The sequence below is a fragment of the Melospiza georgiana genome, chromosome 5 (assembly GCF_028018845.1).
Source record: "Melospiza georgiana isolate bMelGeo1 chromosome 5, bMelGeo1.pri, whole genome shotgun sequence".
NCBI lineage: Eukaryota > Metazoa > Chordata > Aves > Passeriformes > Passerellidae > Melospiza > Melospiza georgiana.
In genome coordinates this window covers 39,126,443-39,142,477 of record NC_080434.1, presented here as the reverse complement: position 1 = coordinate 39,142,477, position 16,035 = coordinate 39,126,443, and positions in this window count along the sequence as shown.

Here is a 16,035-nt window from a genome sequence, read left to right as displayed (position 1 = left end):
TGCATTTTTTGGAAGCCATCTCCAGTAGCTCTTTCCTTGGTTACATTGGATTGGATATATTTTTCACCATTCAGCCACAAAACTGAAAGTTTAAAACTGCTCTTGTTAGTGAGATGGAGAGCTACTCAATGAAGGAAATGACTTTATGTAAACTATATACTCTTGCACAAAGGAAATGTAAACAGACAAAAATGAAATTCTAACTGGAACAATCTAGAAAAACTTTCTCTGTTTTTATAATTATAAATCTTATAGTTCCTTTTATTCTTGCAAGCCATTTTGATTTTTTAAAGTGCTTATCGTTGGTATAATGATAACATTTGAAAATCAAAATTATTTGTGTGCCAGAGCTGCAAGCTTTCTAATGAATTCTGAATCGAGTCCAAGCTTTAATCCTAACTTTAATATTTCTAATTAATTAATCTTGGCTGTAGCAATAGCAACCTGGAATGGATGAGATTGCTGCAGAGTTCATCTACATGCAAACAAATTCATTTTTATGTCAGAAATATTCCTAAAACTGGTGTCTAATAGTTAGTAATGATTTAAATTGTGTCTACATAGAAATCATCCTAAAAGAACTATTTAATTCTCTAAGTAAGTGTAAAGCCCAAACCATCCTCAAGAGAAAGGAATTCCTCAGAACACACTCACCTTTTAACAAAAGCCAACTTCAGGTCATTTTTTGTCAGTTAATTTAGAGAACTTTGAGTCAAAACAGAGTGTGTGCTGAATGCAAAATGCAATGGAGCTCTGCTAACTCCAGTGGTTTCTGTTTGCCTTCCCGTGCTATAGCAGTAAATAATGCACTGGCAAGGTTAATCCATGGACAGGCAGGTTGCTTTTGAATGCAAAACAACCACAGGGAGATCAAAGAGACCAAAGAGTTGCCAGTTCCTCCTCTCACAGCTTCAAAATCTTGCAGACTCTCACCTGGTTTCCATAGGATGCCTGGGAGAATATCAGGCAAGCCTGGTTAAAAAAAAAAAAAAAACAAAATAATTTTGCCAAATTCCTGCCAGCTGTATTTGGACAAGCAAAGCTGAGGTACAGCAGTAAGTTTGAAGAACATAATTTTGCTAAGTGACTCCTCCCAGGCAATGCAGTTTGACCAAGCTCAGCTGAGATCAGCTGTACACGTCAAAATTTGTGTGAATTTTTACAGTGTGAATGCTGCTCCTTCAATAAATAACCTCAGCTTTAAATTAATGTTTTGCTATAAATTCCTGGATATTTTTCAGTCAATTTTTTAAAATGTGAAGATTTTCATTGAAAATACTCTTATTTTGAAAGGAAGCCAAAGCAAATCTTAAAATACCAAAGGCCCATAATAAAATTTACATGGTTTCCCCATGTGCATGTAGTACTAGAAAAGAGATGTTGGCATGCTTTAGAATAGTGACAAAATGAAAATGAAAAGGTTGGTAAAAGGCATTAAGGTTTATTCTAAAACCGTTAACATTATTTGTTTGTTTAAAATTGTATTAATTTTTTTAATTACATCAGTCCACTGGAGGAATTGTTGTATTATAAAGATATTTAAACAGTGCAATGCAATCAGTTGTATCTGTTTTGTGGCTTTAGATGATATTGGATAGAATATTTTCTCAATGAAGCTGAAGAAATTTGTCATGACTGCTAAGAGCCAAAATAAAAAACCATTATACTAAGACCATTTAAAAGAACAAAAGTAATTGCTGATTTATTCAGATTCTTTATGAGTAACTGAAATTTTCTTCAGCGAGTATCTGATAAATGTATAAAACCATTAAGCTAATAAAAATCCTACATATCAAATGTAGAATAATAATTACAGCCAGAAGCATTAAATTAATTTATTAAATTGATTAAATCTCTTCTGAATCACTTTATGTTATAATGAGTCTAGTCATGTGATTGGGTTCTCTTAAAACAATATTTTATCAGAACCATCTGCAGCAGAGCCAGGCAAGTGTTTCATCTTTAATTTTATTCTGAAAAGTTATGACAAAGAGAAATTTTTCACATGGCTCATTTGTTTTCTGTGCTTCTAGTCAGATCTTTTTTCACTGTACTGCCACACTTTCTCAAGAACCTGCTGTCCTAGAGAGCCTGAATGCAGAGGCAATGGAGATGGGAGATGTACTGAGGATAATGCTGTGTCATGCCACTGAGGGCTTTTAGGCATGACAAACCTTTACAATATTTTAAAGTGCATGCTGGCCCCAAAAGAAGTTAGTGGCAAATTTCCTCCTGGATTCCAACAGGGCCAAAAAAAAAAAAACGACTTAGCAAATTTTTCTGCCAGGTAGGAGCCTTCCACATCATCTGTGACTGATGACAAAGGAACTCAGTCTCGGCTGAGAGCCCAGCCTTGTGTTTTTATTAATGGAGTAACACTTTTAGGAAATAGGTTGTTGTCTTAGTAATATTTTCTTGAATCTTTTTCAATATGGAAATTATAGGATGGTTAGCTAGACAGGTATATGGTAGAGAAATTCTTTAGAAGTTTGACATCAGTAAAATTTCTTTGTGCAGGATTTTTTAGCTCAGTAATGCCTATTTGAAATTTTTCTTCTCAAGTCATCCCGAGCTTTGATTTCTCTCCTCTGATTCTTGAGAAGTGTTTGTTTCTCTCATGAAGAAATGCTCAGGTACATTGTAGAGTGTACCCATGCACGTTGATAAATGAATTTGTCAGCAAGTTGATTAAAAATCTCCCTTTAACCAAGGTAAATAAGGCAAAGTGTGCAGGGAGATCAAATTCACATAAAAGAATGCAGTCTAAGCTGATATTTCATGTTACATCCTCAGGAAACATGTAAGGTCAACCTTACCATGAACCATTTACAAGACAGAAATGCTGATCATTTTCTGCAGCAAGTACCTCCTTCTTTTTCTGGTTTAGAGGAGTGCAGGATATTCCAGATAATTCAGTCCCATCCACTACCAAGTCCTCCCCATTTTCTTTCCTTCTTATTTTGTGTGTTCCCACATCCTCATGTTAAGGTTTTTTTGTTTTGCTCATGGGTTAATTGCTAAATTTGATTATGGACCAGTCTGGGCTTCTGATGTGTACAGAAATGCCTCCTCACCTCTCCTCCAAGCATGTCCTAACTTCTAGAGATCCCTGCATATGGAATTGGTGTTTCCAGCTCCACATGGTCCCTTTTGAAGCAGTAACCAGTTACATTTCCTGAAGGTGTGATTTAATCATTTAAATTTGTTCAATGTTTGCTGCAGGACCCACTTTTTCTTGCATTTGCTGGGAGAGACGTTTGACAGCATCAAAGTTGATGTTTCAGTCTTGTGTTAAATGTCCTGAACACTCTGCATCCAGTGGATCTGCAAGGGATTCTTAGAGGTGCATAATCAAGGCAGATTTCTAAGAAAGGGCTTTTCCAAAATTGTCCATAGGTGTGTCAATATGTACTTAGATTATATTGGCTGGAAGAAGCGCTCTCAGTGGTCTTTTTGCAGGCTCCCAGAAGAAAGAGAGTTTTATTTAGCAAAAGCTCTAGAAGTGCTTAAACTGAGCCCTGCTTGCCAAGCTGTTTTATCCACTCAAGTAGAGCAATTGAGCACAAATAGAAATTCCAAGGCTCTTGTGAGAGAGCAGAGAGCAGAGGCAAAAAGAGATCGTTTTTGGAGAGCTGATGTACTATCCTTTAATATAGGTAAGACTCAGGCAGGACTGTTCTGAGACACCTTTCTGTAAATCTCTGTTTGTTTGCCATGAGGGGAAAAGAAATGCCAAATAACATACACAGCAGGTAGGAGCAAATGTGATAATGAGAAATTCCAATATAAAAATTGCATGGCTTCTCTTGAATTTCTACAGCACACGATATAAAAAGCAATTTACTCACATTTTTCATTACATAATGATAATGATTTTATTTGGAGACCATAATTAATACATTATGGGAAGGTTCCTGTGGTTAAAATGCATTATGAGCTATCAGAGATGGAAACATACACAGCATGAGTTTTATTTCTTGGGATATTTTCATTGTTTTTTCTATGCTCAAGTAGAGATTCTGCTTTTTAGCTACATTTTCTCAGTAAAATTAACATATCTGGTAATACCACAGCGAGAAGCAGCATTTTTCATAAACACAAAGCGTATGAGAGAGTAAACTTTGCATTTATAGAGCCAGTCTTTTGAAACAAGGTACTGTAAACAGAGGAATATGCATGCAGAAATGTAAGGCTACTTTATAAAAACATAATAAGAATAAACTGCCATTCTTCATGTACTAACAGATATGCTGTATTAAGTGTCATCTTTCACTGTCACTTCGTGAAGAAGCAACCTGATTCCTAAGGTAATTTTTTTTGTTTGCTGCTAGCTTTTGATTTATTTGACACATTTGACCATGTGGTTACTTGATAATAGCATTTTAAGCTGCTATCCTTTCCTCCACATTTGGTGAAGGCACCTTGGCTGGCCGTTTCAGGCAGGTTGCCTTTTGCTCCCCTTCGCTTCTTGGTGCTGCACATCGATTTCTGTCAGTGTGTTTGCTTCTCACCTTACTGACTGTCAGAAATAATCAGCTCACTGCCTCCCATTCATTCAGGTGCAAATAGAAGCTGCACTTTGTCATATGAATACCAAGGGATGAAGCTAAAAGTCTTGGACCTTTTAAGTGAGGGTAGCACAAGCAGAGCAAGATGCACTCTGATGTATAAGCAAATGTTGTGCTCAATAATAGGTTCTGAATAAATTCTGCTTCACTAATTCAAAAGTTTGGCAGACAGTCCTCTAAGTATTCAGAAAATCCCTTAGACATAATTGGCTTTGTTATCAAGTGAGTGAAAATTATACAAATTCATAAAACAATTATTAAACTTTTAGTAACACACATATGTGATGGGGGGGGGGGGGGTCTCAGGCTGAGGGAAGAGATGAGGATCTGACTCCATGTTTCAGAAGGCTTGAATTATTATTTTATGATATATATTACATTAAAACTATACTAAAAGAATAGAAGAAAGGATTTCATCAGAAGGCTAGCTAAGAATAGAATAGCAAAGAATGATAACAAAGGTTTGTGGCTCAGTTCTCTGTCCGAGCCAGCTGGGCTGTGATTGGCCATTAATTACAAACATCCAACATGGGCCAATCACAGATGCACCTGTTGCATTCCACAGCAGCAGATAATCAATGTTTGCATTTTGTTCCTGAGGCCTCCCAGCTTCTCAGGAGGAAAAATCCTAAGGAAAGGATTTTCCATAAAAGTTGTCTGTGACACACATACGGTGTTGTAAAATTATTCTAAATAGATATAAAAACCTGGTCCTCACTTTCACATATTGTTTTGAATGAGGAATGTGCACTGCATGGCTACTCAACTGTTTGCAGATTTCTTTATAATTGCTAAACACTAAAGTGAACCTGCTCCCTGCTAATGCAAGCACTAAATTCAGGATGCTTATTAGTTCTGAGGTGTTTTCATTCTGAGAATGTCACAGACCCAGAGAGAATTATCTTCCCTGTCTTACTGACAAGGGAAGGATAAAGAGAGAATAAGGCTTCAGTCCTGCACCTCTGCTTGGTACTGTCATCAGGCCAGAAAATTTCTTGGTGGAGCATCAAAATGCTCAAGTAAATCACCTTGCCTATTTACCTTCTCAAGGACATTCTTGTGTAGTTAACATAAAAATAAGGTGCAGCCCTATTGCTTTCATTACTGTTAGTAACAAACAAAAATATGGTGGCATTAGTAAGGATGGATGGCCATAATCAATAATAATTATAATCAATGGCCATACTAATCAAGAATTAACCAACCCAATTGTAAAATCAAATTCAGAATTTGAGCCAGTATTTTAATAAATGAATGATTCTGTTGAAGTCAATCCTACTTTTCCTTCTAGGTCAGCTTCCTATCTATTAGGATTTCATGTGCATATCTCTTATTGTGTTTAAGACTTTTCTATTCAAGAACATGGATAATATTTTCTTTTTTTTTTTTTTTTTTCTTGCAAAAATAATCACTCTGCAATACTGGCGTTGAATTTCTGGCATGAATGATGCAAAAGTTATGTGGATAGGTTTGAGCCTGGCTTGGGTATTTGCAAGCAGTCTAAGACTGAATATATCCAATAAAATGTTGTCATGGTTCTTTTAGTGAACAAAAATATCGGTGAGCTACTTGAAAAAAAACCCAGAAATGTAATGAGAAAATGACTTTAATTAAACATATAGAACTTAAAATGTGTCACAGATTTCTTCTAATGGCACCCATCTTCTAATGGTCTACCTCTTTTCCTATATCCTTTCATTCTTATGTCAAATATTTCTGATTCCTGCTGCCAAGAATGCCTTTCCTACAACCTAAGAGGTTTTTTGACCTCTCCTGCTTTTGCTGGCACAAAATTTAGAGTGGCTTAGATACATCCTCCAGGGGAGAAAAGGTGAAAAGAGGGTAACTGGTGCTAGAACTGAGCACATTTCTGACTGAAATTTTGTGGTTTATAATGAATACAGAATGAAAAAGTTCCCTTTTTTTAGCACAGTCCTGAAAACTGTAAAGATATAAAGAAAGTACTCTTGCTTTATATTATTCACATATTTGATGCCACCATTTAGAAAATTAAAAATTGATTTACTCCTCCTCTCTTTATGTGAAGACTTAAAGTGCAGTTATTTTGACATGGTTTGAGACTATTCATTATCCTCATCATCAGAGTACAGCAAGATGTAGATTTTAAGAGCTGTAAAAGTGTTTTAAGCACTGGAGGCCTTTTCAAAAGAAATTGTTTCTACAGCTTTCTACAAAAATGATAATAAAAGCATTGGCCAAAACTGACCAATCTGTAGTTATATTTTCCTCTCTCTGGGTTATGAATCTGTTTGCTATATTCTAGATTTAGCACAACATACCAGCACACTTGGATCAATATTGTTGGCATTTTCTCTGGATGCTTCAGCACATGTCAGAGCTGTTGGACAAGCCCAGGTTCATTCCCTCAGCAGTCAATTTTTTGTTGCTTTGTTGGTATTTGAATACCTACTTGCTGTGTTAAAATGCCATAAAATAATTTCTTGGGTAATTAGGCTTTTTTTTTAATAATGGCATATTACAGTGATGTTAGACAAATTTAAATAATTTATTATTTTAGTGAATCAGACTCGCATCTATTTCAGAAAAGCTATGGGCAAAATTAAAATCTGCCAAATGAAATAAACTTGCTGCAGTACCAGGATAATGCTTTTCCTTTCTTTTTTCTTTTTTCTTTAAGCTCTATGTACTTACCCATACAACTAAGAAGTGGCTGCTCTCATGACCTGCCAATGATGAAAAGAAAAATCTGTATCTGAAACTGACACTATCAACAGATAATCTTCCCAGGCCAGTTTGTCTGAGAAATCCACTGATGCCTTTCAAAACTTTGGGCATGGCAGCTGGGAGATGGGATTGAAAGGCTGTGCAGCAGATAAGGAAAGATCAGGAGCTCAGATAAACTTGCCCTGGGATTTTGAAATCTCTGTTGCCCCCAGTGCTGTTGCCCAGTGAGTGCATAAGGCTAAGGAAATAGATTATCTATGATAATAGATAATAGATTATCTATCATTGCTTGCAATATTATTAATTTTTCTACTGCTATCTTCTGACTAATATGTTAAACTTATTATGTTAGTTCTTTTATAGTGATTTCCTTTTTGATTCATAAAATATGCAAGACAATCAAAATGTTACCATGAATATTGACTTTTCTGCTTAAAATTCGTACTTGTCTACTTAAAATCTCAAGTCAGCTGTTTAACAAAACTTTTCTCACCATTTTGAACATTTCTTTATCATATGAGTGTCTTTGGGAGCAGAATGACTTACAAGAAGCAGATTATTGCATTCACTATTGGCACTGGAATAATAATGGGGCAGATGCAGGAGAAAAACTTTCAAAGACAGTGTTTTGAAGTTGCAGAAGTACATTTTCAGAACAAAATCAAGTCATTTATTACTTTTGCTTGTTTGTTTGAATTTTGTCCTAAGGGTCTCCATTGTGTTTTTTACCAGAATAATTCTGGATAGGATAAATCATAATTTCTCAACTTGACCATTATGTTATTCAAGGTCTCCCAAGCATCACCTGTGAGAAAAAAAGCTGTTGAAAGTGTAAAAATAACTGTGCAGAGCTGTAAAGGAGCAGATTCAAAACAACAAACTGGCCCTATGGCTCATTAATAATTATTGTTTGTTTCATTGCTAAGTGAAAAAAATAGTAGATTTGGGGAAGAGAAAAATATTTTTATCTGGTTTAAGATAAAAAAATATAAAAAATATTGACCCTCTAAAGAAACAGAACATACTAAGAATGTAGCCATCACTGCGATAGCTTTGATAAAGGGCAAGTTTGGAGGATTTTTCACATGAAAATGAATCTCATAATATATGTAATAATATATAATACATAATAATACATATTAATATAATACATAATATATAATACTCATTTGCATAGCATTAAAATTGGCTTTTTTGGCTTTTGTTATCTTTTGAATTGTGGTGCAGCAGACAGGATTGAAGCTTTTACCTTAATCCCTCAAACCTTTCCATCTGTCCCTCAGAGAGTGAAAAGATTTTGCTTAACTCACACAGTCCATTTAATTCTGTACCATCCTGAAGGTGGAGCCTGTGTGACTCCATCACTCACACTTGCCCCCCAGCAGGATAATTGGGACCTCGTTAATGATCCTGAGCAGACCAGCTTTCGGACTGGAAGCATTCCAAAACCCAGGATACCTAATTAATAGCAGTCAGCAATAGCTGTCTAGTAAGAATGCTGTAAGTCAGGTTCTGAGACTGAAGTCAAGCATCAGACTGTCCCTTTTTCCATCCTAAACCCACAGAGGCTTTTGTGGAACAGATCACATAAGCATAATAAATTTTGACCCTAAGTGGAAAAGTAGTACCCTTAAAGTCCCTTCAAATGACTTTCATGTAAAGTTATTTGATTATATAATTTCATGTTTTTGCTGTTATTCAAATCACATTAAAAATCCATAGTAATAACACAATTTAGTAAATCTTTAAAGCTTTTATTTAAACAGAAATGTAGCCAGCAGGCCAAGGGGGGTGATTCTGCCCCTCTCTTCCACTTTGATGAGACCCTATCTGGAGTATTGTGTCCAGCTAAGGGGCCCCCTTTGGTGGTGTTGTGAGGGTCCCCAGGATGAGGTGAGAGATGAGAATTGACTACAAGTTCTCAGAAGACTGATTTATTAATATAATATAATATAATATAATATAATATAATATAATATAATATAATATAATATAATATAATATAATATAATATATTATATTATATTATATTATATTATATTATATTATATTATATTATATTATATTATATTATATTATAATATTACATAATGTAATATAATATATTTACTATATTATATCATATTATATCATATCATATATCACATCATGTTATATTATATTATAATGATATACTAAAACTACAGTAAAGAGAAAAGGAGATATCTGAAGGCTAGACATGAATAATAATAAAAAAACCTGTGACCAACTCAGCGAGCCCGACACAGCTGGACTGTGATTGGCCATTAATTAAAAACAATTCACATGCTGGGTAAACGATTCTCCAAATCACATTCCAGAGGAGCAAACATGGAGAAGCTGTAGCTTCCCAGGAGAAGAAATCCTGGCAAAGGAAATTTTCAGAAAATATGTCAGCGACAGCCCCCAGCACTGGAAGGTTGTGGAGCTGCAGGTGTGCCACAAAGAGTAACAGAAGGCTGGCACACCTCTGCTATGGACACAGGAGCTGGAGTTGCTCAGCTTGGAAAGAGAAGGCTCTGGGGAGACCCCACAGCACCTTCCAGGGCCTAAAGGGGCTACAGGAAACTTGGTGAGGGACTTTTATGAGGGTACATAGTGATAGGACAAGGGGGAATGGCTTCAAGCTGAAAGAGAACAGGTTTGGTTTACATATTAAGAAGAAATTCTTCAGTGTTAGGGTGAGGCGTTGGAACAGGTTGCTCAGGGAAATTGTGGGTTCCCCATTCCTGGAAGTGTTCAAGGCTGGGTTGGACGGGGCCTCTGAGCAGCCTGGTCTAGTGAGGGTATCATGGAGGCATGGGAATTTCTTCAGCATTTTTACTGCTGTGTTTTGTGTGATGTGATGGCACAAAACAGAGGTCTTCATTGCCAGTTGTGAAAAGGGTTGTCACCTTCACTCATCAAGAGATTTGATGTTACTCGTATCTGATTCTGCAAATGGGGAGGGGCTCAATCAAAATGGTTGTAGGCTGAAAAGGAAGGTAAAGGAAATGCTTGCAAGGCCAAGACTAACTATGATAACATTTCACCATTTAGAAAAAAAGGAATTCCTAAAATTATAGGAGAAAACAGTGTCCAAAAAATATAAAGTGGTAAGTACTCTGCATTTTTCTCCTTCCAGTTCCCAAGGAGATTTGGTTTTCCTTTGGTTAACTGCAGCGTTAACCATGGGCTAATGGTTGGCTCAGAGACCAACATTGATTTGAAGTGACAAAAAGTCTGAAGTGGTGGACAGTTTCTTAGAATGCACTTGTAGTAGAGGGAGTTTATTGTTCTAGATTTTAATGATGCTGACGACCTGATAAGACTGAAATCTTTGTGGCTAATTCACTTTGCACTCTTCAACTACAGTTCTGTATACTAAAGACAATTATTAATGTTAACTTTTTCCTTTATTACATTTTTCTTGTACTTGTATCTGATTTTGCAAATGGGGAGAGGGTCAATCATAATGGTGGTAGACTGAAAAGGAAGGTAAAGGAAATGTTTGCAAGGCGAGGACTGGCTATGATAACATTTTAACATTTGGGAAAAAAAAAAAAAAGAATTCTTAAATTTACATGAGCAAACAATGTCCAAAAAAAAAAAAAAAAAAAAAACATAAGTACTCTCCATTATTCTCCTTGCAGCTCCCAAGGAGATTTGGTTTTCCTTGGGTTAACTGCAGTGTTAACCATGGGCTAATGATTGGCTCAGAGACCAACACCGGTTTGAGGTGACAATAAGTCTGAAGTGGTGGACAATTTCTTAGAATGCACTTGTAGTAGAGGAAGTTTATTGTTATAGATTTTAATGATGCTGAAGACCTGTTAAGACTGAAATCTTTGTGGTTAATTCACGTTGCACTCTTCAACTGCAGTTCAGTATACTAAAGACAATTATTTATGTTAACTTTTTTCTTTTAACCATTTAGGCATGATTTAGGCTAGTTAGGACAAAGCTTTCTTCATATGTTTATGTTAATCTTAGATATTGATTAGAGCAACAGTCTGAAGGGACAATTAGTATGTAAACAGTAAACCACATTGAAAGGAAACATGGCCACAAATGCTCCTTTTTTTGAAAAAAACTAATTTTTGGGATGATTGGCAGTGCTATGGTAATATAAAATAAATTTTAATAAGTGATTTAGCAAGAAAAATCAAAGTTAATAGCATACATAATAACTGAGAATCTAATTTAGGAGAGTTGATGTGTTTCAGAAGGTCACAAACAGCTGCATTTTATTATTTATGCGAGAGTTATTACTACATGCAATGCTAATTAATAATCACTTGAAGTAATAGGATTAAAACTTGACAAAAATCAAGCCAAGTGAGTTTTAAGCCATATTAGTAGTGGCATTTCCCCCTCAGATTTCAGACTAATGAGGCAGAAGGATAGCATGGATTTGTAATAGTTTCTATGCATATGTAATTATGTTTGAACTCTTGGAGAGAATGAGGGGACATTGTACAACAGCTCATTCCACAAAAGGGGAAAAGATGAAAAAAGCAAACAGGGCAGTGAATATTAACAGTGCCTCTTGACCTTGTGTTAAAATGCTATTACTGACTTCATTGAGAGTGAGAGAAGCTATCATTAAACCATGATGCATGAAATCTCTCAGGCATATGTATAGCTTTAATGAGCAATACCTTAAATGCTTTAGACATATGTGTCCAATTTAAACATCTGTCGAGCTCAATCCAATTGTGTGCAATCTGTTTCAGCAAAATTTGAAATTATAGTGTAAAAAAAAAGTAAAACACAACAAGAATAGGGCTTTTTTTTATAAAAAGGTAGAAAATAATTAAGTATATGTTTGAGAGAATTGTGTTCAGGGACATGAAAAATGAAAGATTATTGTTTATCTGTGTTAACTTATATTCAAGTTTTTGAAAGCAAAAATAAAAGGTAGAGGAAAAAATTAAAGAGGGATTCTATTAAAATGGTTTTTGAAATAGATTGGAAAATCGAAAAAGAAGAAGAGAAAACAATTTTCCACCTACATTCATCTACACACATTTGAATAGGAAACTTTGGCTTTCAAATATTTTGGGTTTAACAGTTATGTGGAAGATTTAAAGGTGCTTTTTTTTTCCTTTTCTGTAATACCAGTTTTTAATAGAATTGGAACAACAGTCAAACTGATGGAGCTGGAAGCAGCTATTGTATTTCCAATAGTTCTGTATTTCTGTCAGGTTTTCATGTGAGTGTGACTGAAGTTGATGGTCAGTGCTCTTTCACGGTGATGAAGCAGAGAAGCAGCACCACAAAAAATGGGTTTGGAATGAGAAGCTGACCAGTGAATCAAAATCCAACAATTTTACACACAGCCTCAGCTTCTTCTATATGCACCAAGAGGGCCTTACCAAGCTTACTGCCTGCTATGATCTCCCTCTTTGGACATCCAGATCTTCTTTCAATTTGGCCTGAGCTTTCAGCTCTGTTGTCTATTGATACTTTACAGTTCCTTAGAGCTTTCACCAAATACATTTTCAACACAGAAATTAACCCCAAAACTTGTGCTAGGAGAGAATGAAATTATTCAGATTATGGAAGGGAAAAATAGTTCAGACATGTGGTGCTCAGTATGAGGCCATGCTGAGAAGAAAGTTTAGAACAATTTGAACATTTTTCCCTAAATTCAGAATGGTTACATGTAGGTCAAAATCTCCCAGAATGTACTTTAAATAGTTACCTTAGAATTAGTAGGAAGTGGGGGGAAAAGCGTAAAAAAATCTGTTGGAGAAAAAGATACTGAAATATTTTCCTCACTCACCAGACAAAATTTTTGGCCGAAGTCCTGCAATTCCCTTTGTGATGTGTCTGATTTTGATTGCTGCCTTTTTTACAGAAGGAACTGAGTCAGACACACCTGGTGTTTAGAGCAGAGAGTTACTGTAAAAAAGAATGGTCAGAGCCAATGCATGAGGGAAGTGTTGGAATGGGAAAATTCACTTCAGATTGCTCTAGATGGAGCAATGATTGAGATTATTTTCAGCAGAAGCACTGAGCAAATATTCATGTGATGTGGTTCATGGGGAATATGTTCAAAAGAAGGTAGAAATTACATATGCTTAACCAATGAATGTCAAAATTACTATTCAAAAAGTATTTGCTATGAGAACTGTGACCATATTTGGAGAACAAAACATCAGAACATTTTGAATGTGCCTTCCTATAACTACTCATGGTAGCCTCCTTCTCACTGTCATTTATTTTGAAATTTTATCCTGACTACTTCATTTTAAAAGTGTTTATCTTCTTCACAGAAAAATAAAAATTAATCACAAGTTCCTGCGCGGTTTTTGTCACCATTTTCCTCCTATTTTTTGAGACATGTTATGTTTCCAATATAGCTATTTTTTTTAAATTATGATTTAGTATATAGCTTTTAAGAAAGCAAAAGTTTTTGACCTCCGTGTCGACTCTGATGCATAAAGAACAAACTAGCAAAATCATGTTTGATATTATGAAATGAAATTTGCATGAAGTTGTTGTCAGAGTTATGAACCAACTGATGAGTGTTATTTTCATTCTGCCTGGATCCATATAATTTTGGGTGCTTCTGGTAAAAGTGTTTAGGAATTTGAAAGTTAGAGACATGTTGATCTTCCTTTTGTTTAATGTTTATAAAAGGAAGGAATTTTTCCTCTGTTAGATAAGGCAGACACTTCTCTATCTAGTTGAAAAAATGGAAATAACACACCTTCACTAAAATATTAGGAAAAAATTGACTTGTTAAGTCTTCATTTATGTGAAAATTTTACATTGCTTTAGGAGACATGGCTAGGACTCATCAAAAGAAATGAGGAGAGAACATGTTCTGTACAAGGAACTAGTTCTTCATGTAATGATCAATTAAGCTGTAGGAGTTTGTGTGCAGAATGCTCTGAGTGCTAAATGCCAATATAGATTTGAAACCAACCTAACAACTTCATAAAGCGAAAAACCCAGTTGAGGGTCATTAAAAATAATAGAAGAATTTTCCTATCTCAGGAATATCCCTTGAACTGTAGCTTTTCAGGGGATAGGAGACTATATGGAGGCTGTGTTGCCATTTTCTTCTCCTCATATATATGCCTAGGTAGCCACCAGAAACAACTGCAAGTAAGAAGACAGTAAATTGATTTACTTTTGACCAAATGAAATGATTTTCCTCTTAGGTTCTTAAGAATAGAAAATTTTTAGCTCATAATAGAATTAAAATAATATTTATGCTAAAATTTGAGTGTTAGAGTGTGCTGTGGTTGAAAATAAAAGTTTAATTCATGCTTTAGGGGAAAGCAATAATTTGTTGATGAATAAATCAATACTCAAAATTTGAACAATATTCTCTAGAATCACTTCTACATTAACTTAATCTACTAGGTTATTTTATTTTCTAGATTAAAAAGTATATAGAACCAAAATTCAATCCACATCCTATCTTACTCCATTAGATTGACAATTTTAGTCAACGGTATTTTTTTTTCCTCTTGGATTGATGCCATCAAGAGTATCAGTAACAAATGGTCACAAGAATTTTAAAATTCATTTCTCAGAAATGGAACTTTAGGAATTCATTTGCTATGAAAATTACAGTTAATGAATATTTTTGATAATGGAAGTGTTCCCATCTAAGAATGAATCCTTTCCATTTAGCAAATGATGCAGCAATTAGTTAAAATAGAAAGTTCCTGAAAGGATACTGGAAGCCATAAAACAGTTCTACTAAATTGATCTGACTTGTTAAATTGATGAATCTCTTAGAAATTCATTTTAATTCAGTGCTAACACTGTGGGAACACTTCTGATGACTATTTTATAAGATGCCATGGAGCTATCAATGCTTTCTAAGCCTTGCAAAGTCTAAGTTGTGTTTTCTTTCATTTTTGGAAGGAGAAAACTCACAAGAAAAGTCTATTAAAAAAACACATGATTTTGTTCTTCAAGGTATAGGCATGCTTTGGTTCTTTGTTCTGGATTGAGATGATTTGCATGTGACTCCTAAGCCCTGCAAAAGTACTCAAATATTTTCCATTTCTCTTTCTGCTCCCGTGAATACAAAGCCTATATATAGTTATCCCTAAATTTAAATCCAGCTCTAGATGTTCAACATAATTTAGAGAATCAGGAGAGTTAAAGAATTAAACAGCTGAAGGAGTTAATACAAAGTCACCTCCCACCTGTCCTGGTGTCAATCTCGTGGCCAGGAAGGCACCTAGGGGTATGGCACCTGGCAAAAGCAGTATGTAATCAGCAGGTTTTCCCATTTAATGGTTTAATTTACATTATTATGGAGGCTTGCTTTTCCAACTAGCACTATTAGTTGCTTTAAGCACAAATTGGACAAGCAATGAATTCTTGGCTCCATACATGGGATGGGTCCTCTTTTGCACGTGATCAGATATTGAATGTTGGAAGTCTACCACTAGATACCCAATACTGATCCTTTTTCACTGATGGGAAGTCAGTCAAATTGTGAATAAACTCATACAGAGAGTTTGTGCTAAATGTAGAGATCACTACTTGCTACTTCAGTCTACCTCATCTCTTTATTATTTCTTTATAGGTCTTATTTAAATATAAAAAATGGGAAGTAAAATAATACTTTTTAGGAATAAAAAGGAAACATATTTTCCTTGATTCCTTTTTATTTATTTTTTAGAAAAAGATTCAAGCAATCAATATTTTTACTGCAATGATGGAATGATAAAATTTTATTATAAGACAAATAAAATGTTTAAATTATTTTTTATCACAGCATTCAGTG